Genomic DNA, 24,619 nt, shown 5'->3' on the forward strand with positions numbered 1-24,619 from the left:
ACTTGTGATTTCTTCAAAGTAATGAAAAAGTGATATTTTACCACAATATACATTTCTGTCTTCATTTTAATATTCTTTAGCCATTTTTTTTCCCCATAAAAGGTATTACTCTTCTTCAAGGAAACCCTAATTTTTGTTTTCTACAAACAATACATTGCTTTTTGCAAAGCTGTAGATAACCAATTCTACAATTACAACAGGGGAAAAAATAATAATAATATACAATTTTCGACAAATAACTCTTTAAGTCACTTTTTAAGGGAGTAGTACTGATCACATTCACTCCCAGCCATTTTCACAGAAACAATCCCGTTCGCTCCCGGCTGTTTTACTGGATTTTGACTGATTTTGCAAGGCCCACAGAATATTGTGTTCAATTGCTATAAAAGCATGGGACCTACCAAAAGAAAGATTAAAGTCTCTTCTTTCACCAGGAAAAAAAAGTACGTTTCTGTCATGATCCTGCTCTTAGTCTGTGTGTCTGGTGTTTTTCCAGTGGGCAAGTGAAGGGGGCGTGTCCACCTGCGCCACACCTGAGGCGCATTCCCGCAATCAAGAGGTCTTTAAGAGGACTCCCGGCACGACAGATCATTGTCGGATTATTTCTTGCATGCAGCTCTTGCTCAAGTCATTCTCTAGACCTTTGTTCTTGAATCTTAGTCTCGCGTTATAGTATAGTCTTGTTTTTGATTTGATAAGTTAGTATTTTCCACGTGTATCTGCCACGGCGCTTTCTGTTTTGTATATAGTTAGATTGTAGTGTGTGTTATTGTAATTAGATAGAACTAGCTTGCGTTGTATTTTTTGTTAACCCCTGTTTCTCCTTGCCTTTTGCAAGTGTTTTTTGTTATTAACTTTTCCGAGTATTGTACTCGCGCTTTATGTTGTTTTTTCTCCTGGCATCTGGGCCAGCGTTTTGCGTTTTAGTGGGTTTTGTGAATAAACCTCATCTAAATTGTATTTTCCTGCCTGGGCCTACATTTTCTGGGATCCACTTTTTTACCGACGGTAGTCGGTTCGTTACATAATAATCCGACCATATGACCCAGACAAGGTGAGACATGCTTTGGCCTGCCAAGGGAAGCGGGTCGGGCAAAACGAGGCCTCTTTGGCAGAACTTAGTAAAGCGATGGACCTGCTCGCACTTAGTAAAGCGATGGACCTGCTCGCTCGTCAGATGCAGGAGTTGTATGTTCGGGTCGAGCATCGGGACCCGGGGGCGACCGCGGCTCCGGCTCGCGAGCCCGTTTTGCCCCACCCGTCTCGTTATGATGGTCAACCCGGGGACTGTGCCACATTTCTGCACCGTTGCTCCCTTGTTTTTGATCAGCAACTCTCTACTTATGCTAGTGACGCATCATGGGTGGCTTTTGTTATGAGTCTTTTGTCAGGCAAGGCGGCTACTTGGGCAATGGCTGTGAGCAACGCGCGACCAGACCTCCGGTCTTCCTTACCCGCTTTTGTGTCAGAGTTTAAACGGGTCTTCGATCATCCTGTGAAGGGAAGGGAGGCCGGAGGCCAGTTGTTAGATTATGTGCAGGGTAGTCAGTCCGTGGCAGATTATTCTATCACCTTCCGTATACTGGCTGCTGAGAGCGGGTTCGACGATCGTGCCTTATGTTGTGTGTTTCGCCAGGGACTGAACCCTTCCGTAAAGGATGAACTTGCGGTTCGCGATGACACCGACAGTCTGGAGGGACTCATCTCACTGGCGATTCGCCTGGACAATCGGCTACGGGAACGCACCGGAGAGCGGCCTCGAGCTACGGGGAGGACCGACGGTGCCCACCGCAATGTGGACTTGGAGTCCGGGCCCGTCACGGATGAGCTCATGCAGCTAGGAGGCGGGCGGCTACCACCGGAGGAGAGATGACGGCGGTTCATCGCAGGGGAGTGCCTGTACTGTGGCCAGCCGGGGCACCGTGTAGCCAATTGCCCGAGGAAGCCAACGGTTCATCTGCGTTCGACCACCCAGCTGGGCAGTAGCCAGACCGACAATCCGACCGATGGACAGTGTGAGTACGACCCGATGAAATCCGAGTCGCATCTCGAACTGAACACGGAAACGGACATTAAGCGTATGGAACTGCAAGGATAAGTGTCGGGTTACAGAAAGAGAGTCCGCGTAGTAGCCCTTGTTGATTCGGGCGCTGATGATTGTTTTGTCGATCCATGTATTATTGATACGTTAAATTGTCCCGTGGAAACGTTAAGTAAGACTAAGAGTGTTGGATCTTAACGGGCGCCTCCTGGCAGAGGTGAAGGAAGTCACCGGGCCGCTTGATTTGCGTCTTTCCGGGAATCATGTAGAACGAAGGCAATTTTTCGTTATGCCTTCTCGCTTGGCTCCAATTGTTCTGGGACTTCCCTGGTTAAAATTGCATAACCCTGATATCGACTGGGCTAAGCCAGCCTTGGAAAATTGGAGCACATTTTGTCACACACACTGTCTTCAGTCCGCAGATGGCGGACCGATACCAACTGTCGATACTGACACTGAGTACATTTGTTTAGATAATGTACCTAGTGAATATCATGATTTGAAGAAGGTCTTTAATAAGGACCGCGCTCAGTCTTTACCACCTCACCGGCCGTATGATTGTGCGATTGATCTAGTCCCTAACGCCACCTTACCTAGCTCACGTATCGCAACCGGAACAGGAATCCCTTCAGGAATATATTTCGAGCTTGTTGGCCGTGGGCATTATTTGACCCTCGAAGTCCCCCACGTGGGGGCGTTTTTCTTTATAAGACCTTAAGGCCGTGCGTGGACTATCGAGGATTAAACAAAATTACCGTGAAGAATAAGTATCCGCTCCCGCTGCTGGATGCCGCGTTTGCCCCATTGCAGTCTGCAGAGGTGTTTACTAAATTGGATCTCCGCAGCGCATATTTGGTTCGTATATGAGAGGGGGACGAATGGAAAACGGCTTTCAAGACCCCTCTGGGACACTTTGAGTATCTGGTTATGCCGTTTGGCTTGACTAATGCCCCTGCAGTTTTTCAGTGTTTTATCAATGTTTTGCGAGATATGATTAACGTGTTTTGTTTCGTTTATCTGGATGATATATTGGTTTTCTCCCAGGATATGACAGAGCATTGCCAGCACGTCCGGCTGGTTCTTGAGCGGCTACTGGAGAATCGACTATACGTGAAAGCGGAGAAGTGTGAATTCCATGCTAAGTCAGTGCCGTTTTTGGGATTTATTCTTGAAGGGGGTCAGCTTAGGGCTGATCCCATTAAGACTCAAGCTGTGGTTGAGTGGCCGACTCCAACCACCCGGAAGCAATTGCAGTGTTTCTTAGGGTTCGCTAATTTTTATCGGCGATTTATTTGTAACTATAGCCAGGAGGCCGCACCTCTTACTCGGTTGACATCTAATAAAGTCCCTTTTAAATGGACTACTGAAGCAGAAGAGGCGTTTTCTGCTTTGAAATATGTTTGTTAACTCACCGGTTCTTGCTCACCCTAATCCGGATTTTCCCTTTGTGGTCGAGGTGGACTCATCGGATTCAGGAGTGGGGGCCATCCTGTCCCAGCGCTCTCCGGTCGACCAGAGGCTCCACCCCTGCGCCTTCTTCAAGCGACTAAGCCCAGCCGAGTCCAACTACGATGTGGGGAACCGGGAACTCTTGGCCATTATACTGGCCTTGCAGGAATGGCGGCATTGGCTGGAGGGGGCTAAAGAACCTTTCACGGTCTTCACAGACCATAAAAACCTGGCATACCTCCATACTGCCAAAAGACTGAACTCGCGTCAGGCCCTATGGGCGTTGCTGTTCAACTTCACCCTCACCTATCGTAAGGGATCCCAGAACCGGAAGCCCGACGCTCTGTCTCGGATCCATGACCCAGTTAGTGACGAGAACCGGGCAGAGACCATTCTACCGGACCGTTGCTTTGTGGGGGCTTTGCAGTGGAACATTGAAAGAAGGGTCATGGAGGCCCTGGAAGGCGTCCAAGTCCCTGCCGAGTGCCCCCCCCGGAAGGCTGTTCGTTCCGGTGCCCCTGCGTTCTGATGTTCTCCGGTGGGGGCACGAGTCTAGGATTGCCTGCCACCCTGGCATCAACCGAACTCACTCACTCACTCCTTGCTCAGCGATTCTGGTGGCCTGAGATGCGACAGGAGGTCGCGGACTTTGTGGGAACCTGCTTGGCGTGTGCCAGAGGGAAGACCACTCGCCGTCCACCTGCAGGATTGCTACACCCCTTGCTGGTTCCATCACGCCCTTGGTCTCACATCTCTCTCTCGACTTTGTCACCGGCCTGCCATCGTCCCAAGGGAACTCTGTCATTCTGACAATTGTGGATAGATTTTCCAAAGTGTCCCACTTTGTGGCACTGGCCAAATTACCGTCCGCCTGGGAGATGGCCCAGTTGCTCGTCAAGCACGTTTTTAGACTCCATGGCCTCCCAGTTGACATGGTATCAGACCAAGGACCCCAGTTTGTTTCCCAGGTCTGGCGGAAGTTCAGCAAACTGTTGGGAGCCACGACCAGTTTGTCGTCTGGATATCACCCCCAATCCAATGGCCAAACCGAGAGGGCCAATCAGGACTTGGAAGCGGCCCTCCGTTGTGTGTGCCTTGATTGCCCGACCTCCTGGACTACCTACCTACCTACCTACCTGCCGTGGGTGGAGTATGCCCGTAACACCCTGGTATCCTCAGCTAAGGGCCGGTCACCATGTCATGATCCTGCTCTGTGTGTCTGGTGTTTTTCCAGTGGGCAAGTGAAGGGGGCGTGTCCACCTGAGGCGCATTCCCGCAATCAAGAGGTCTTTAAGAGGACTCCCAGCACAACAGATCATTGTCGGATTATTTCTTGCACGCAGCCCTTGCTCAAGTCATTCTCTAGACCTTTGTACTTGAATCTTAGTCTCGCGTTATAGTATAGTCTTGTTTTTGATTTGATAAGTTAGTATCTGCCACGGCGCTTTCTGTTTTGTATATAGTTAGATTGTAGTGTGTGTTATTGTAATTAGAACTAGCTTGCGTTGTAAGTATTTTTTGTTAACCCCTGTTTCTCCTTGCCTTTTGCAAGTGTTTTTTGTTAACTTTTCCGAGTATTGTACTCACGCTTTGTTTTTAGTTTTTTCTCCTGGCATCTGGGCCAGCGTTTTGCATTTTGGTGGGTTTTGTGAATAAACCTCAACTAAGTTGTATTTTCCTGTCTGGGCCTACATTTTCTGGGATCCCCTTTTTCACTGACAGTAGTCGGTTTGTTACAGTTTCTATCTGTTTCCGTTTTGCAGCAATAAGCATTAGAAGAGTGGTTATCAGACAGAACAGCCATGCTTTCACGAGATAATACAGCTTAGGTCAGTTTGACATGCTGTATGTTGTGCGCTGATATTTGACAAACATCCAGAATTTCCTTAGAGATCAATATAGTATCAACCTATCATTATTTATAAATGAGGCGCACAGACGCATAAATTCTGTTGTTAGCCTCCACCTTCCAAAAAGGAATTGGTTAAATTCCCATCCCAAATCTTTTTTACACGATGAAATGTTTTCACATTTAGAAAAAATGACTAAAAATGAAACATTTTACCATTATCCTGATTAAGCTGAATGTAGTTATTAACTCATTCACTCCCAGACATTTTCACAGAAGCAACCCCCTTCGCTCCCGGCTGGATTTTGACTGATGAAGAGCCACAGAATATTGTGTCCTATGGATATAAAAACATGGAACCCACCAAAAGAAAGATTAGTCTCTTCTTTCATAGGGAAAAAAAAGTATAGTTCTATCTGTTTCCGTCTTGCAGAAATTAACATTATTCATAAATTTGTTTAAAACAGTGGGGAAAAGAGCTACTTTCAACATGGCCCTGGTTGATCGCTTATACACTACTGCCAACTGCTGGCCGTTTTTGTAATAACTACCATTACTTCAAGCGTTCTCTTCAGTTCAGAGGCTGCATCAAAGCCTTCTGTATGCGCTAGCATTAAAAAAAAAAATTAAAAAACAACTATATACGTCTTTCGGACCATTGTAATATTTAAAATAGCGCGTATGTATACGTTTTTGGGAGCAAATTAGTTAATGGGAGCCCTGCCCTATGATGTTGGTACAAGTTGTGAGGTTTTGTAATCACGCTCTTATTTCCCACGCATTATTGGTCATAACGTTTTGGCGACAAAGGTAAGTTCCATATTTGCGGAGTTGTTCATATTGAGGTCCCGCTGGAATGGATATTTTAAAACTAGCAGCAATCAAAATGACCAAAGCTAGCGAAGCTAACTGCTATTCTCTGCAACAACCAGCTCATTTCGTTACTCTAGGACCCATGCACACAGTTATACTGCACTTTGTACTTGACATGCGCTGGGCAAAAAAAAAAAATAGGGAGAGCCAAAACCAAGTTTGCATAACTTTCCATTTGTCCCAGCTAAGATTAAAAACTAACTTATAGGGTAGATTCTGCATTTGAATATTATAAGCATCCCCTCCAGGTTATCTGTGCCTCCACAGAATCCAGGGCACCTTCTGGCCAGAGAGCCTTATCTCTGCCAGTCCTGGTTACAGTACAGCATCTATTGAGGAGGTGTCATGTGGAAATTTGTGGCCGCAGCTCTGATTGGAGAATATGTCTGAATAGAAGCCAAAAATTATACACACTTTCAGTAAATGAAGTGGTCTCATGCCTTTGTTTCCTATTAATCATCGAAGGCTGAGCACCATGGTCACTCACAACTATTGCCAGCACAGGGAGAGGAAGTTGTTGAAGCCCAGATTTCCTACCCTCACTGCGGTTAAGAGCTGCAGTTGTTAGAACAGTGTTATAAAGTGAGTCATACTGTAGGATGATTCAGAGAATGCTATAGTAAGCTTCCTTTTATTAGTGTCTCTCAAGATCACACAAAAGAATAATATGTTAGTAACATTAAACAACATATTTTACGAATGAGATTTTGAGACAAGACGCTTGGATTATATTTACATATTAAGGTTATAGGACCAGAAGACTCAAGACATGACAGACTTGAACAAAGCCTGCCTTTTTTGAACTTGCATGGCTTTTGGAAATAACCCAACAACAACTGTGTTGCATTAACTAAGAAGGTCTGACCGGACCAAAGTGCTTCCGGTAGCTAGTGGACCATTTATGGCTGCCGTTTGAAGCAGATTTTCTTAGATGACGTCAGTGGCTTTGAGCCAGCTTTTCCTTTTTGGTGGCACTCTCGGCTGGCCTCAGCGGGCTTTGCTCAAACTGCTGAGCTGCAGCACACACACCCCCACACTCTAAAATTCCCTTTCTAGACTAGGGTTTAACTCAGGGCACAAACAGTCTGGGAGCCTGCGGGAGTGTCCTCTTTTTAAAATTTGCCGGAACCGTTGAAAACTGACATGTGGTCGGAGTAGTATTGTATAATTCAGAATCTTGTGATTTATGAACTTCTACACTAACAAAATAAAACAATGTTAATATCACACTCATAGTCATGTTTAATTAGTCCATTATATAAAAAAAACATCAACAGATTATGTTCAAGCAATTCAAATGCATATGAGAAATAACTTTGTAATTGACATAAAATACACAGAGGGAAAACTGGTCTACGGCAATAAATGGAAAGTTACTACATACAAATACAATACAGATAAATAATAAAATGCATGAGATCATTTAAACAGTAGGGTTTCTCTATACTGTCTGTGATAACTCAGATTTTTGTCATGATACATAAAATTAATTGATAAAAGAGTAGTATCTTGCTATATTAAATAAATATTTACTTAAGTAACACAGGCAGCCTTTTAAAAATTGAGAAAATGGTCATAATGGTCTAAGGCCAAACTCATATTTTTCTAAGTTACGCAACTTCAAATTATATATAAAAATAACCGACTGCCAGTCCAAGTCCAAGCTTTTTTCGTACTCATGACCATAAGACCATATTGCTCTATGTCAAAGTGCCATATAACACAGACAGATTTTGGGAGGATCCCATTACAAATATGTCCTATTATTGAACAAATTATGACCAGGAACAGGCTTCGGTCCAACAGGTTGCCTGATTGCATAAACTGAAAACAAAGCATCCATTTCATTTTTCACCCCCACCCTCCACCCTCCGCTAGCGAGAAGATTTATAATGTGTAATGTTTGGGGTTATGCCGAGTTCAGAATTAGTCCTGGAAATAATAACCCTTTTATGCCAATTTGTTGTATTTTATGTTTCGTTGATCCTCTACAGAGCTGAGAATTAGGCAGTGTTCCGAGAGTAGAAGATGTGAAAATTCCAGCAATTAAAGCCGCTTTAAACCACAACCTGAGAGTACATTTTGCTCACTCCAGTGCTTCTGTAAGTCTGTTTTGCACTTATGCGGTGGCTAATTAGCTTATTTAACTTTGACCATACAGTTGACATTCATTTTAGGAAAAGTAAATGGCACTTTTTTTTCTTTTTTTTTTGGCGTGGTGGGGGATTTGTTGCATCAAAGCAGTGTATGTAAAATAGTGATCTTGTGACTTTGCAGCGCTGCTTTGGCTAAAAAAAAAAAAAAAAAAAAAAAAGTCAAATATTGAAAAGGTCTGATACAAACAAATAGTACTTCTAGCTGCTGTAGTAAATCAGATCTTCTTATTTTCATTAATCAATATTTATAAAATAAAATAAAAAATACGGGAAAATTGCATGCAAATGCAGAAGAGAAAGTAGTGTCAAACTTGGTGCTACTGGTGGTCTATTTTGTAAGTGGGCTCACTTTCAGCTGAGCAAGCAGTTCCCAAACTAAAGGAAACTCTCTAAGGAAAAAACGGTGGTGGGAAAAGGCAAAGAAAAGGCACCACGAATGACATTTTAACAAACATTTAACGTCAATTTCCTGCGAGTTAGTACCAGACATAGCGGAGTAATCTACTTTTCCAACGAGTAACGCGTCGATTTAAGCCTATATTCCTCCGACACTGTACCAACAATAACAGCGTCAGGGCATTTTTACCTTAAAGTCTGTGTAAGTTCCCGGTTGTACGTGTTTTGTTTTGTTTAGTTTTTTTGTTTTTGTTTTTTGTTTTGTTTTTATCCTCCAAACCAAAACCAGCCTTCAAATAAAGCTACCTTTATTATTTTGGCATTGTTGTTGTTAGTTTCATGAGCGAACGTGAAGCGTGAAACAATGATGGACTTTTGACTTATTTCCCCCGCGGTTCCCTCGCTTGTCTTGTAAGAACAGTGGAGGAAAGACACACGGAACAAAAATGTACTCACAGAGAACTTCGACGACGATTTAAAAATGCAACGTCCAAGCTGGCGAAGCAACAAGTCTCCCCGGTGTTTTTCGTCGAGGTGGTCCGAAAAGCCTCCGGTGAAGTCCCCCAAGTGTCGACCGAACCAACAACTAGAGAGAGGAGAAGAGCAACGCTTACAATCGTCATGTTGTTTTTAAAAAATATTTTCCGAACTGGATATATATTTGGAGTTGCTGCTTAAATCCCCCGTGGGTGTTTCTGGAGCTCTGACACGGAGCCCACGGCAAGCGGCGCTTTTAAAAGGGGCGTAGGAGCAGCCTTCTTCTCCAAAAATGTGAAAAATGTAAAAGATTTTCGCCGCTCGAGCGACGAGAGCGAGCGTTCAAAGTGCCTGTTGCAACAGCGAGTCGGCCATCTAACAGCCCACGACAGCCAGCGTTTCCACGCACCGTGGGAGAAATAACAAACATAAATAGGCCAACGTTTTTCTAAACTATCCACTATTTGAGAAGTCATCAACTAAACCCAGCAAATAGAAGTCTACATTCACTTTGAATGCCTGCAACTAGCAATGGAACTTACCTCGTTATTGATATCTCATATTTTAAAAAATGTCCATTTTGAGCTCATGTGGTGTTACTGCGTATATTTACAATATTAATTGCCAAGTTATTCTGTGTTTCTGGGTCGGCAAGGAAGGTGAATCGCTTCGCTCACTGACAGAGATGCGAAGAATGCTCGGAATGAGAAGAGGAATGAAATGAACGCAAAGAGCGAGTTTGCGTCGGGGGCGGAGCGAGAGGTGGCGTCATCCCGGAGCCCTGCAGCCTCCCTCGGCCGAGTGGGGACAGGGAGGGCGCGTTGACATCCCGGGAACTGTGGCCTTCAGGGACGCGCGGAAAGTTGGGTGTCGTCGCACTCACCGTTTTGTCATTACAAAGTAGACGAACCTTGAGTATTCACGCAGCCGCTGGCTCGTCCTGTGGCAAAACATATATTTTCTTTAAAAGGAATATTCTGGATACTGGATAGTCCACCGATATTCCACCGAATATCCAGCTTCTAGCTCTGGGGGAAAAAAAATTATCCATCCTTCGCTTACAAACGACATAAGAGTGGAAAACAGAAGCAGTAAAGCAACAAGAAAAGCTAATAAGGATTTGAGAGGATTCAGAAGCGACACACAAAAGCACAATTAGCAAACATTATTGTTTGACAAGTTTGGATTTATTTATTGCTTTCTCGGCTTTTAAAAATAGTATTATTATTATTTTATTATTTCAAACACTTGTCTGTGTTACTGCTTTTGTTAACAGCGAACTTTCAAGAAGAAGAAGAAAAAATTCAATAACATGATTTTCATCCAAACATTAACGCTTCATGTCTTTGCTTCAGTCTTTAAATGAACAAAAAGCATTTCAGTAGATTCACTTGAATGTGTCCATACAGCCAAATACACAACAGTGCTCCTGTCTGAACAAGTCATCCATTAGAGAGCGCCTGTGTTTTGACACGGGTCTCTCAAAAGAAAACCATCGAGGAAGATGAACGAGTGCCGCTCTGAAGACATCCATCGACACCTTTTAACGCCTGCCTGTGCTCGTCTGGCCCACAGAGTGGAAGGTAGGGTGTAGAAATGCCCATCATTCTTGTCTGTCAATACATTTTTTTGGTTCATTTTTATTCAACCGTCACACTTTTAACCTGTTACGTGAACATGTCGACTGGCTGGTGATGTTTCTTAGTCATCAAATGGAGCTATGAGATCCAATAGGAAAGCTTGAACACAAATTCTACAGTCGTGTCAAATTTGATGGACCCTTTCAGGTAAATATTTTAATGGTGGCAGGTGTGCTGGCTCCAATTTACCAATACAGCCACATCCAAGTTAAGAGGATCTACTTTTGCAACCTCATTATTGCAGTTACTCATTTTTACTTCTCTCAAAAAAAAAACAAAAAAAACAATTGAGTTGTAAAGGTTAAAGGTCACACTAATGGTGAAAAATGGCACAGGAGCCCATTCATAACAAAAGATTAGTTTGACAGTACTGTGATTTCAACTTTGTAATGGCGGCCATTGGACAATAGAATTAGGCTAATTCGGCTCATTTTCCCCCCCAGATATACTCTGCTGCTGCAACTGTCTGGTCTGGTTTAGTCTGGTCGCCAACCTTCTCTAATCAGATCGTTGTCTAAGGCCAAGCGCCGGCGCTCTGCTCTTTGACTGCTCAGCTGGCTGCACGTTTTCCCTTTATTCACACACAATGGGAAGAATCGTCTATAACATTGAGGTTTACAATAATATGCCCCTAGGGTGATTTCTGAAAGTTATAGCAAAATGGGAAGAAATCATCCCGTTAATAAAGAAATATCCATTTATAAATATCTTCTCAAAGACATGCTACAGATAATAGAAAAGTGACAAAATATGAAGTCCTCCCAAACGGCGCTTGAAATCAAATGTTCTTTTTCACCCATTTGGTTGTCACACTGTTTCAAACAGTTTGCGCACTTGCAGGTTAATCTCTTTATCTCGGCGGCAGCAAACGTTGCCTGTGCAACAGAAGATACTGCCAGAAGGATACAGACATTAAAGTCAGATTATTGCATAACCCATGTTTAAAATGTGATTAGGACCAGATGTGCGCGCAGATTTTTGCAGAGGCAAGGGATTTTGTGATATCACACAGACACATGTTTTTAGAACAACCAGCTTTACGTGCGATTATCAAAAAGAATCGGGAAAAGAGAGATGCTGCCATCTGGCAATAAAACAGTTCTGCTATAACGCAGTTTGACACAAAATATCTCAAAAGTGTTTTATGTGTGTTGACCCAGTTCTTTCAAGTACAACTTCATGTTTGGAACAATAACACAGCTTTCAAGGAGATGCTATAAATGAACACAGGGAAATGAAATAAAGTCTAAAAATCATTAATACACAATTACAAGTTCAGATACTTGCCATCTCATCCCTTCCTCGCTCACCATTTGGTGAGTAGTTTAGAAAGTGATGGAAAAGCGCTCATTGTGCAACACAGAGGACACAAAAGTACTCATCTTAGAATGATAGGCTTGCTTATTTGATACAGTATATGAAGACAGCAGTGTAATTTCCCTTTAATAGCTGGAAATGCTCTAGTTGTATGATATATGATTGCGGGTGATCATTTTCTTTTTGGTGAAGAAGGGCATCGCAGATGCTGGACGTTACGGATGATGGTGGATCAGAACAATTGGTAATCGTTGTCCGTCTCTGCGGCTTAAATGTCAGAGGTAAGAAATCCAGGACTCGGTATTTAGTGCCGCATTCATCCATGAGTCTTGCTTATGAAGTGTCACTAGTTTCTGAACATTCACCGACTGCCACTAAAAAAAATAAATAAAAAAATACAACAAACTGTTAGTATTAAGGGAGAACATAAACATACTTACATATTTGTCTGGACATGGACGATCATGTCAGACTTTATATAAGTACATTTGAATGCCAAAAAAGTCCAAGTCCTCTGACCCATTACTTGTGCATGGACTTGACCTAAGAAAAGTGCTTTGGTGGAGGCAATATCTTCAATCCTCATCACCAGGATTACTGTGGATTTAACAAGTTCCCAAGAGTAAGTGCTGGGGTGTGCAGTTAATGATGTTGTTGTGCTGTGTTTGCCGCAACTTCCTTGCATTGTTGCTCGAACACCGTGCCTGGTTCATTTGATCCAGTATGAAGTAGAAGGGAAACTCCAGCCATTTGTCAAACTAGCAACAGGAAGCTTCAGGAGGGCCTGTCCGCTGCAGGCAGATGATGGTAGTCCCCAGTGTTGTGCTCGTTACTAAAAAAAAATAGTAACTAGTGTAATGTTCTGGTAACTCTCGTTCTGTGTCCTAACACACAAACATAAGGCTATACTGCCAACTAGTGGATAATGATATTACTGCTGTCATTACAACTAGTTGCAGTTACGACTTCATTTTAAAAGTAACTCAATTGCGCTGATTACGTCAACAAAAAGTAATGTGTTACTTTTAAAAGTAATTCTTTACTTAAAAAACAAAAACTGTCAAATCCGATACCCACCCACAATGCGTCTTCTTCGTTAGCACGGCAGCGGCAATCCATTGTAAACAGGAAGTAGTACAGTACACAACAGACCAATCATTATTTGATTCCGAACCTCTTATCCTCGCACAATTAAATTCAATTAAATAATTTATCAAGTAACTGACTGACGCACTATATTGTAACTGTAATTGAGTTACTATATTTAAAAAAGTAATGCGTTCGAGTATTAGTTATTGTAAAAAGTAACTAAATTACAGTAATGCATTACTAGTAACTAGTTACTGCCCAACACTGGTAGTCTCATTGGAAAGCAGTCACAACAGGAGGGTTAACACTTTCAAACATGACATAATATACCTTAACAGACATGTCAGATGGCTTCACCTAAAAGGTGGTGTTTTTTGGAACCCATCTGTATACTTTAGACTTGAAGGTAATAGATTATTGGCACTGGGAGTCCATTAATTTATGCTGGTGGCTGCAGTAGTGTAAAGTGGGCTCCCTCTAGTGGCACACAAAAGAATCTCCGAATTAAATGTTCAAACTGCATCATTTTATAATGGTTAAAACATTTTTGAATCCAGGACAATTAAGAAGTTAATGCTGTCTTGAAAAGAACCAAGCATCCACCAGGATTAACGTGTCTACAATTGGTGAAATAAATAACACCACAGACTTGCAAGGCCAATGACTTGCTAACTAGCATGGCTAACATCAGTTCGTTGCTGCTCTACTGTTACTTCATAAAATGGAGACGAACAAAAAGTAGCTACTCTGTTTTTTTTTCCTGATAAATAAGTACTACATATTAATTTCATTTGACTGACACAAAGCAGACAACTTCAAATCCTATCCTTAAATTTGTGTTATAGGCTACTGGCTGAGCTTGGCCAGGTTTTTGCTTGAGAATAGTGTAATTATTTTTCTCCATAGAGGAAATGTAAATAGATGAAACAATTTATTTCTACCGCCCATTGTGAATCCTCTTCCACCCGGACACTAAAAGGATGATTTATGTCTAAGTGCTGACATTATGTTTTAGATTAAATTTCTCACAGCAGTTTGTGTGTTTTCATCAGCTTTTAGGGCATTTGTAATTTTAGTCCAATTTCAGACTGATTGCCCTGTTGCTCAAATGCTAATCATCATCACTGTGTAAACAGTTTTCTAGTTTGACACTCAAGGAAAGACATTACATTTATAGCAATAACAGCTGCTGCAAGTATGTCACTCAGAGAGCCGGCAAGTAATATTCTCCGTAAACTCGAGGTGGTCTATTCAGCACATCTCTTACACCTGGATGATGTTCACAAACTGGAGCAGAGCAACAAAATCAAGATAAACAAATATAACAACAAATATGTGCAGTATTTCAATAAACTAACTTCATGAATTGAAACAAAACTAATTATCTGTAGAGCAAAAAGAAGAAAAAAAAATTGTAATCACTTTGCAGACAAAATAAAACAAGACAAATATGTTTTAATTCAGCCATTTTATACAACAAAGTCAAACATTTTCACTCTGAACAATATGAATTATGTAAACCGTCGAAACCATTTCTGATTATTTCTATTAGGGCCAAAGGTTTGAACATTATTAACTGCAATGATAGGCATGTTGGCATATTTTTATGCTGCTGTTCCAGTTTAAAAATACGGAAAATCTCAACATTAAGTGGCTTGTTTTGTTCCTTTAACATCTGCATTGCGTTTATAACTGTTCTATTGTCCCCTACTGCTCATGTAAATGATGGGGAACTTTGAGTAAATGTCAATAAAATAACACAGAGAAGTTTGACATTACAATGTCATAATTACACAGCTAATTACATCACAAATCACTCCAGTGTTCAGCGAAATAAAAGTCCTTGGCGTATGGCGTGATCTCATTTGATCTATGAAGTGAAATAAACACAATAACCCATTGAAAAGTGTTAATTATAAAACATCTTCAAAGTTCAAACAGGTACAGTGAGATGAAAATCTGAAGTGTTAATTATGATTAAAATCTATCTGGCTTTCATCCGATTCTTCATAACTCTTCACAAAAAGGCCAGTAACTCCTTTCAGCAGTGCATGAAGGCAATATGTGCAATAAATGAACAATTCTTTTATTTATTTATTTTTGCTGTAGATGGAAAACATTGACATCAGAGATAAATAGGACAGGATAGAACATTTTGTTTGAATCCATCCATTTTCTACGTGATTGTGTGAAACGACACTACAAAGCTACAAAAATATTTTGTCTGTCAAATTAAAGAAATTGAAACCAAAACTGATGGCGAGTGAGTGTTAATATAAAATCCACTGCCAAAACAACAAAAGGAGTTCATTTGTACGGAGCCCCTAAGGTGACATGGTAGAAAAAAAAACTTTGCGTTCTCTCGCAATCTTTGCGAGAGAACGCAAAGATTGCGTTCCCTCGCAAAAACGTTTGCTTTCCATCGCAAAGATTGATAACAAAGATTGCGTTCCTTCGCAAAAACGTTTGCGTTATCAATCTTTCCGAGGGAGCGCAATTTGTTTTGCGAGGAAACGAACAATTGTTTTTTTCTCCCTAACATGTCACCTTATATAGGGGCTTCTTAAAAACTTCCGGGTCATCTTCCGTGTGACCAAAAGCGACGAGGACGGAGCGTGTAAACAAAGCAGTTTTTTTTTTTTTTTAAATAATTATTTATTGAAAGAACAACAATACAAAACACAACAGCCAGGGGGAGACAAATACATATGAAAATAAACTTCTACAAAAAATATATTTTACAGTTCACATAAATATAAGGTTTTGCTTGCTTTCTTATTTGTGGAATGACCAATAGACTTAATATATTGTTTGACTTCATTTTCGAACATGAAAAAACTAGGTCTCTGCTTAATGTATCGACATTTGTGTATGTGCCATTTTGCCAATATGAGAACAAAATTAATTAAATGAAAAGCGTTTTGACATCTAGATGGATAACTATTGAAGCCAAACAGTATATTTTCAAAACAAAGAGAAAGTTGTGGTTCTACAATAATGAAAACAGAATTATAAATATCTTTCCAAAATGTTTTGGAAAACGGGCAATCCCAAAACAAATGAAATATATCCTCAGGAGAATTTGACAAAAGGAGCAGTCAGTGTTAATATTTTTCTTCAACCACTGTAGAAAAACTTTGCATGGATAACATCTATGAATTATTTTAAAAGATACTTCTTTCACTTTGTTATTGATGAAATATTTAGAATTTTTTTCAAATTCCAAATTTAAGATAAAAATAATTTTATTCCAATAAAACACAACATAAGGTACAGAAGCGACATCTTTCTGGAACAACTTTCGTACATTGCAGTTATTATTCCGTTTATGGGAAAAACAAATCGCAACAATTTCTGTTTTGGTTGGATCAACAGACAGAGTTAGGTTGAAGTTGTAACCAACTAAACCTTTAAACAAGATAATAACACCAGTAGGAATTGCATTTACAACGGCATTAAAGTCAGAGACAGAAATCGTAATATTATACTTCAAAACAAATTCCTGGTAAAAACAAGCCATTTGAATTAAACATTTGACCAACCAGAAGAATATTATGAGAGAACCAAACGGGATCAAATAAGGATTTACGTTTACGTATAATATCTGCATTATTCCATAAATAATATCTATGGGGTGAGAAGTTATGTTTATAAATCAAAGACCATGAAAGAAGCATCTGTTTATGGAAATTAGACAATTTAATGGGAAGTTTTGGAATGCTGTAGTTGCAAAACAAAAGAAATTTGAGGCCTCCAAGCTGCGAAAACACAAAATTTGGGATCAAATTCCAGATTGAAAATGGGTTCCTTAAGAATTGTTTTCACCAGTTTATTTTGAAGGTATTATTTAGAGTTCGAAAATCCAAAACGTTAAGGCCACCTCTATTATAGGAGTTCATCATTACAGATCTTCTAATCTAATGAGTTTTATTTTTCCAAACAAAATTAAAAAGCATTTTGTCTCTATCACTCAAAATCTTTTTGTTGACATCAAGAAACAGAGCAGCATATATGAGGTGGGATAATCCTTCAGCTTTGGTCAGCAAAATTCTTCCTTTTAGTGATAAGTCGCGTTGGAACAACTGATTCAATTTTTTTTTCTGAGTTTTGTCAATAATCATATTAAAGTTCAAGTTTCACCTAGTCTCTTCATCTTTGGAGATGTTAATACCCAGGTAAGTAATAGAGTCTTTTACAGGTATATTACATATAGCAGGGGTGTCACAGTCTTTGAGCGCAAAAAGTTCACATTTCTTTATATTCAAGCAAAGGCCGGACGCAGCGGAGAATGTATTAATTAATTCAATAGAGATCTTTTAAGAACAATGTTGTTCTTAAAAGTTCTGCCAGCTGGCTAATAATAATGTTGTTATCTGCTATTGAGATACCCTGCAAGGGACTAAATTTAATATAATCGGTGAGTAATTGCGTACAAAGTAAAAAAAAGATGGTGGGCACCCCTGCCAGACTCCACGTTTAAGAAAAAAAAACGTGTAGTAGTACCAGAATGCAACTTGATTGAGCAATTACCATTAGTGTACGTCGTTTTGACAGCACTGCAAAAATATTTCCCAAAACCAAATTTTTCCAAGGCATGATAAATACATTTATGTTCTATTGTGTCAAAAGCCTTATAGAAATCTAAGAATAGGATAAAACTGTCATCAGGACATAAATATGAATAATCAATTAAATCTAATACTAATCTATTATTGGAGATATGTCTATTTTTCATGAAGCCAGATTGAGTCTCATCAATTATGGAATCTAGAACAGCTTTAATTCTATGAGAAAACACTAATGCAAAGATTTTATAGTCATTATTTAATAAGCAAATTGGACGCCAATTATCAATTAGAAGATCTTTCTTTGGCTTCGGAATTAAGGTTATTAGACCTTGAGTTAGAGTAGGAGAGAGAGATCCCTTATCTATACATTCTAAAAACACATCATGGAGAAAGGGTGCCAATTGTTTTGAGAACATTTGATAGAATTCTGATGATATTCCATCAGTTCCAGGAGATTTATTAAGTTTGAGATTATCTATTGCTTGGGTGATCTCCTGCAACGATATTGGTTCGTCACATGAAGCTTTAAAACCGTAATCAACTAATTGTGTTTCTGTGAGAGATTCCCAAAATTGACAAGTGAAATCTTCATTATACTTTGATTCATATAATTTGGAATAAAAATCAGAACAATATTTTGTAATTTTATTATAATCATCTGTAATATCTCCATTAATATTCAATTTCTGAATTGTATTACACTTGGCATGAAATTTTGCCAGTAGAAAAAAAGTAGGCAGTGTTCTGTTCTCCTTCCTCCAACCATCTTCTTCTACTTCTAACAAAGGCCCCATCAGCCCGCAGTTTATAAATGTCATCCAATTTGTTTTGCAAAGTCATTAAGCGTTGTAACTCGTTTTCAGACAAACTTGACGGTGCTTTTTGAGATATTGCAGTTATTTCAGAAACAATACTTTCTTCTTCCACTTTTTTAGCTTTAGTTACAGAACTCCCATACTTTATTAAAAATTTAGCCAATTCAAATTTAATAAGTTCCCAATTACAGCAAAATTTCTTTTCTAACAAAGACTTATGTCTAAAATCAATCAATCAATCAATCAATCAATCAACTTTATTTGTATAGCACATTTAAAAATCCACAATGGAACCAAAGTGCTGCACATAAAATAAGATAATAAAACCAGATAAAATATAAAAACATACTTAGAAATCACAAAACACATAAAATAATATAAACAAATTCATGCCAGTCTACTGCTTGTAAATATCAGTAATACTATGTGCTGAAGGCCAGGGAAAAATAATATGCTTTTAAACGTGATTTAAAAACCAGGAGTGAAGTGGCCTGTCTAACATACAGTGGTAATTGATTCCACAACCTGGGAGCAGCAGTCGCGAACGCTCTGTCACCCCTAAGCTTCCGCCTTGTTTTCGGAACTACCAGAAGCAACTGGTCAGCTGATCTTAGTAATCGGGGTGGGCTATAAGGGTGAAGCAACTCAGATAAATAGGGAGGTGCAAGATTATTCAAACATTTAAAAACAAACAACAGAAGCTTAAAATTAATTCGATAGTGCACAGGGAGCCAATGCAGTGATGCTAAGATAGGAGTAATATGCTCACGTCTACGTGTCTGAGTAAGCAGACGAGCAGCAGAGTTTTGTATAAGTTGCAGACGGGCAAGAGCAGTCTTGCTAATGCCTACATACAAAGAATTACAATAATCAAGACGAGTTGTAATAAAAGCATGAATCAATCTTTCCAAGTCCAGTCTTGATAAAATTGGTTTCACCTTAGCTATCTGGCGAAGCTGATAAAAACTTTTCTGTACAACAGAACTAATCTGCTTCTCAAATTTAAAATCAGGGTCAAACTTAACACCCAAATTCATGACACAGTCCCTGAGATAAGGTGCTAGTGGACCAAGGTCCACACTAGCAGAGGAAGAGCTACTTGGTCCAAACAACATCACTTCAGTCTTTTCGTCATTCAGACTCAAAAAATTAAAAGAAAGCCAGGATTTAATATCATTTAGACAGTCAGTGAGTTGTTGTATTGTACTGTTCTGGGCCAGGGGAAAATAGATCTGACAGTCATCAGCATAAAAATGAAATAAAATACCATGTTTTCTAAAAACAGAACCAAGAGGTAATAAATAGAGAGCAAATAAAAGAGGGCCAAGAATTGACCCCTGTGGAACCCCATGTGGAAGAGGAGCTTGAGAGGACACAAAATCGTCAATTTTTACACAAAAGCTCCTATCTTTTAAGTATGACCTAAACCATTCGAGGGCGACCCCTTGAATGCCCACATAATGCTCAAGACGAGAAATTAAAATGTCATGATCTACGGTATCAAACGCAGCAGACAAATCAAGGAGAACAAAAACAACAAACTTTCCAGAGTCTGTTGATAAAAATATATCATTTGATACCCTCAAAAGAGCAGACTCTGTGCTATGAAGCGCTTTAAAACCAGACTGAAATAATTCAGTGACACCATTTTTCTCTAAAAACGGTAACAACTGAGAGTAAACAACCTTCTCCAATATTTTTGAAATAAATGGGAGGTTAGAAATGGGCCTGAAATTAGCACAAATGAGGGGGTCAAGGCCTGTTTTTTTAAGTAGAGGTCGTACGACTGCATGTTTAAAATCACCTGGTACTATACCAGTAAAAAGGCTATAATTAATTATCTCAAGGACATGTGGTCCAAGAGTGTCAAAAACCTCCTTAAACAAACGAGGAGGGATGGCATCAGTAGGGGAACCTGAGGGCTTCAAATTACTGACTATATTCTTCAATAATAAGAGTGACACTGGCTCAAATTGAACAAAAGTAGATGAATAGTACATAGGAGTAGTTAGATCAAATGAAGGCTGGGCAATACAGGCTCTGGTTGACACAATTTTGTCAGTGAAGAACTTAAGAAATCTTTCACAAAGATCAACGGAGGCATCAAAACCAGCAGAAATAGGAACATTAAGAACACTGTTAATGGTTTTGAACAGAGCCCTGGGATTGTTACATCCATCCATCCATTTTCTTGACCGCTTATTCCTCACAAGGGTCGCGGGGGGTGCTGGCGCCTATCTCAGCTGGCTCTGGGCAGTAGGCGGGGGACACCCTGGACTGGTTGCCAACCAATCGCAGGGCACACAGAGACGAACAACCATCCACACTCACAAGCACACCTATGGACAATTCGGAGCACCCAATTAACCTGCCATGCATGTCTTTGGAATGTGGGAGGAGACCGGAGTACCCGGAGAAGACCCACGCGGGCACGGGGAGAACATGCAAACTCCACCCAGGAAGGTCCGAGCCTGGACTCGAACCGGAGACCTCAGAACTGGGAAGCGGACGTGCTAACCACTCGACTACCGTGCCGCCCGGATTGTTACAATTGGAAGCAATTATTTCAGAAAAATATTTATGCTTTTCTGATTTCACAGTCTTTTGATATTTTAACAGGCTCTCTTTAAAAATACTAAGAGAAACTTGGAGCCTGTCTTTTTTCCAACGACGCTCAGCTCTCCTGCATTCTCGTTTGGCAGCACGAGTAGTGTCATTTAACCATGGCTCGAGTGCAGATTTGGTGCGCCGGGTTTTCAAAGGAGCAGAGTAATTTCTAGGCGCAGCCGAGGCGTGGAGGGGTTCCGGTTTGGTGGCCTCAGCATTGCATCTCTGCTCTTTGCAGATGATGTGGTGCTGTTGGCTTCATCAGGCCGGGGCCTCCAACTCTCACTGGAGCGGTTCGCAGCCGAGTGTGAAGCGGTTGGGATGAGGATCAGCACCTCCAAATCCGAGACCATGGTCCTCAGTCAGAAAAGGGTGGCGTGTCGTCTTCAGGTCGGGGACGAGATCCTGCCCCAAGTGGAGGAGTTCAAGTATCTTGGGGTCTTGTTCACGAGTGAGGGCAGGATGGAGCGGGAGATCGACAGGCGGATCGGTGCAGCGTCTGCAGTGATGCGGACTCTGTATTGGTCCGTCGTGGTGAAGAAAGAGCTGAGCCAAAAGGCAAAGCTCTCGATTTACCGGTCGATCTACGTTCCGACCCTCACCTATGGTCACGAGCTGTGGGTCGTGACCGAAAGAACGAGATCCCGGATACAAGCGGCCGAAATGAGTTTCCTCCGCAGGGTGTCCGGGCTCTCCCTTAGAGATAGGGTGAGAAGCTCGGTCATCCGGGAGGGACTCAGAGTCGAGCCGCTGCTCCTCCGCGTTGAGAGGAGCCAGCTGAGGTGGCTCGGGCATCTGGTTCGGATGCCTCCTGGACGCCTCCCTGGGGAGGTGTTTCGGGCATGTCCCACTGGCGGGAGGCCCCGGGGACGACCCAGGACACGCTGGAGAGACTATGTCTCTCGGCTGGCCTGGGAACGCCTTGGGATCCCGCCGGAGGAGCTGGTTGAAGTGGCTGGGGAGAGGGAAGTCTGGGTTTCCCTCCTGAAGCTGCTGCCCCCGCGACCCGACCCCGGATAAGCGGAAGAAGATGGATGGATGGATGGATGGACAAGCCATACGAGAGCACTAAGTCCAGTGTGTGTCCAAGTTCATGGGTTGGTCCAGTTACGTGCTGCACAAAACTAAAAGAGTCAATAATATTTAAAAATCCCCTGGAGATTGACTCATCAGGACAACAAATATGAATATTAAAATCCCCAAGAATAAGAACACGGTCATATTTTGGCAGAATTTCGGCCAAGAACTCTGAAAAGTCACTTATAAAATCCTTGTTGTACATGGGTGGTCGATAAATGACAGCACACAGTACAACATTAGAACGGCCCAGTTCCAATAAGCAATGTTAAAAGCTTGTGAAGGAGACTTGTAGATAAATCTGCCGGCATATAAAACAATTTTTAAAAACAACTGCTATTCCTCCTCCTTTTCGGCCTGAAGAACGCGGGGAATTAAAGTACCAGCAATCCGGCGGTAACAATTCAATGAGAGAGGAGTCACCAGTACTCAGCCATGTCTCCGTAACACAGAGAATATCCAGATCACGGGATAGAAAGAAATCCTTCAGGATAAAAGTTTTGTTTGCCACCGACCTTGCATTGACAAGGCCGAACCGAGCCGGAATCGGCGGGTCCAAAACAGTGGCTGATCGCGGAGCCCGAGACAGGGCCCGCAAATGGCGGGGATCCACCCCGCGCCAGCGGGGACGAGGGGAACAAAAGCGAGAGCGGGTTACCTCAGCCGAGCCGATGACAGGTGCCAGCCAGGAGTCCACTGGATCCAATGATCGCGGGTGTAGAAAGAGGCCAGGTATCGCTCCATTTCTCCTCCGGGAAGCCACGGGAAGTCGGGCAAAATGAGCTTTAAACTTCACTAACTGACCGCCGCGTTTGCCCCGGCGTCGGCGACGTTTGCGTCGAGGAAGTGGAGCAAGGGTGCGGCAAAGGTGGGCAGGTATCCAGTCGGGTAAGTGAGACTGCTGAGACGCCGTAAAGCCATGACATTCAAAGTCGATCTTTGTCAAAACTTTGGCAGAGGGGCGAAGATCAAGCAGTGTTTGGCGATCATATACAAGCAGCGAGCCGGCATTGTAGACAAAAATAGATAAACACAGCAGGAGGACAATCAACTTAGACAGCAAAAGACGGCAAGCCACAGACACCGGCGCCATCTTGGATTTTTTACATGTATTCATTGCTATCACATGCAAAAAATGATGAATTAAAGATTGAACTGACTTAATCACTACCTCATGTTTTAAAGAGAGAGTTGTTCAACTTCCAATATGAGCTCCTACGCTGTTGTGTGTTAGGACTTAAGACAATATGGATTGTAATTGCTTTAGGGTCTGTTAGTGGGGTAGGGAGAATATTCACATTAACAGCATTGCTATCAAAACAATTGGAAACCAACCAAAAGTCTATGCGAGATAGAGAAGAATGTGTTTTATTACTCCAGGTATATGATCTCCCATTGGGATTTTTCTCCCTCCAAATATCTACCAGATTAAATTTATGCATAAATTGTTGTGTAAACAAAGCAGTGACCCACTGCTAGTGGGAAAATACACTTTCCATCCTCGTCGCTTCGGGAAAGCTTTCCCACTGCTTTGCTTCATGTTAACACGTTCCATCCTTGTCGCTTTTGGTTACAGGGAAGATGACCCGGAAGTACATTTAAAAAAAACAACAACAAAAAAGCGTCCTCGCAATCTTTGCGAGGGAACGCGAATGTTTTTGCGAGGGAGCGTAACTTTGCGAGGGAACGCCAATTTGTTTTTTCTTTTTCTACCATGTCACCTTAGGGTCTCCTTACATTTGAAGTCAATTTATTTTTGTTTATCTGTCTGCTCCAATACATACACACCCATAAAATTTGGTGTCTCATTTCATATGCTGTCTAAGTCAAAAGAAATCAAAATATACAGTAATATCTGGTAAAATAAAATAAACTGTTGAACTCTTGTCATATTCATTCATCTTTTGATGCCAAAGATTTTCAGTCAACAGCATAAAATAAAGGAAGTGAAGACTTTGGAGGTTAATGTGAAATCTTCAAGGGTCATCGTTGTTTATAAGGTTGCATTTTTAATTAAATCGTGCCTTTTGGACCAGCCACTTGCAAAATTAGTTTGAAGCTTTGCATGATGGATTTAGGACATGCACCATCTGCTTTAAAATGCATCACGACAAAACTGGAGCTCTCAATCTTACAGCATGTTTATTTGATATCCAAGTATTTCACAAACCTTATTGATGTCAATAAATTACAGCAGATAATGACTGATATTTAGAAAATGGGTGTGTAGACTTTTTTTTTTGAGCCTCTGTATTCTATGTTTAA

At 41.3% G+C, this 24,619-nt stretch overlaps 1 protein-coding gene and 1 long non-coding RNA gene across 7 annotated transcripts in view; both read right to left on the reverse strand.

The window, feature by feature from the left end:
* tead1b (TEA domain family member 1b) overlaps positions 1–10,020 on the reverse strand; it is a 55,377-nt gene extending 45,357 nt beyond the window's left edge. For 3 of the 6 annotated variants that reach the window (XM_077518451.1, XM_077518449.1, XM_077518448.1), the window contains exons 1-2: positions 9,784–10,019; positions 9,221–9,350 (exon numbers count right to left, since the gene is read on the reverse strand). The gene's annotated coding sequence lies outside the window, so the exon portion shown is untranslated. Of the gene's footprint in view, positions 1–9,220; positions 9,351–9,783 lie in introns of all 6 variants that reach the window. The other 3 variants (XM_077518447.1, XM_077518446.1, XM_077518452.1) reach the window with 2 other exon arrangements.
* A 1,988-nt stretch (positions 10,021–12,008) lies between these two features.
* LOC144017293 (uncharacterized) lies at positions 12,009–23,616 on the reverse strand. The gene is made up of 2 exons (XR_013283155.1): positions 23,013–23,616; positions 12,009–12,572 (listed from the first exon to the last, which is right to left on the reverse strand). It is a non-coding gene; the product is annotated as an uncharacterized LOC144017293 (long non-coding RNA).
* Positions 23,617–24,619: the final 1,003 nt, after the last annotated feature.

This window comes from Festucalex cinctus, chromosome 4, assembly GCF_051991245.1.
Source record: "Festucalex cinctus isolate MCC-2025b chromosome 4, RoL_Fcin_1.0, whole genome shotgun sequence".
Taxonomy (NCBI): Eukaryota; Metazoa; Chordata; class Actinopteri; order Syngnathiformes; family Syngnathidae; genus Festucalex; species Festucalex cinctus.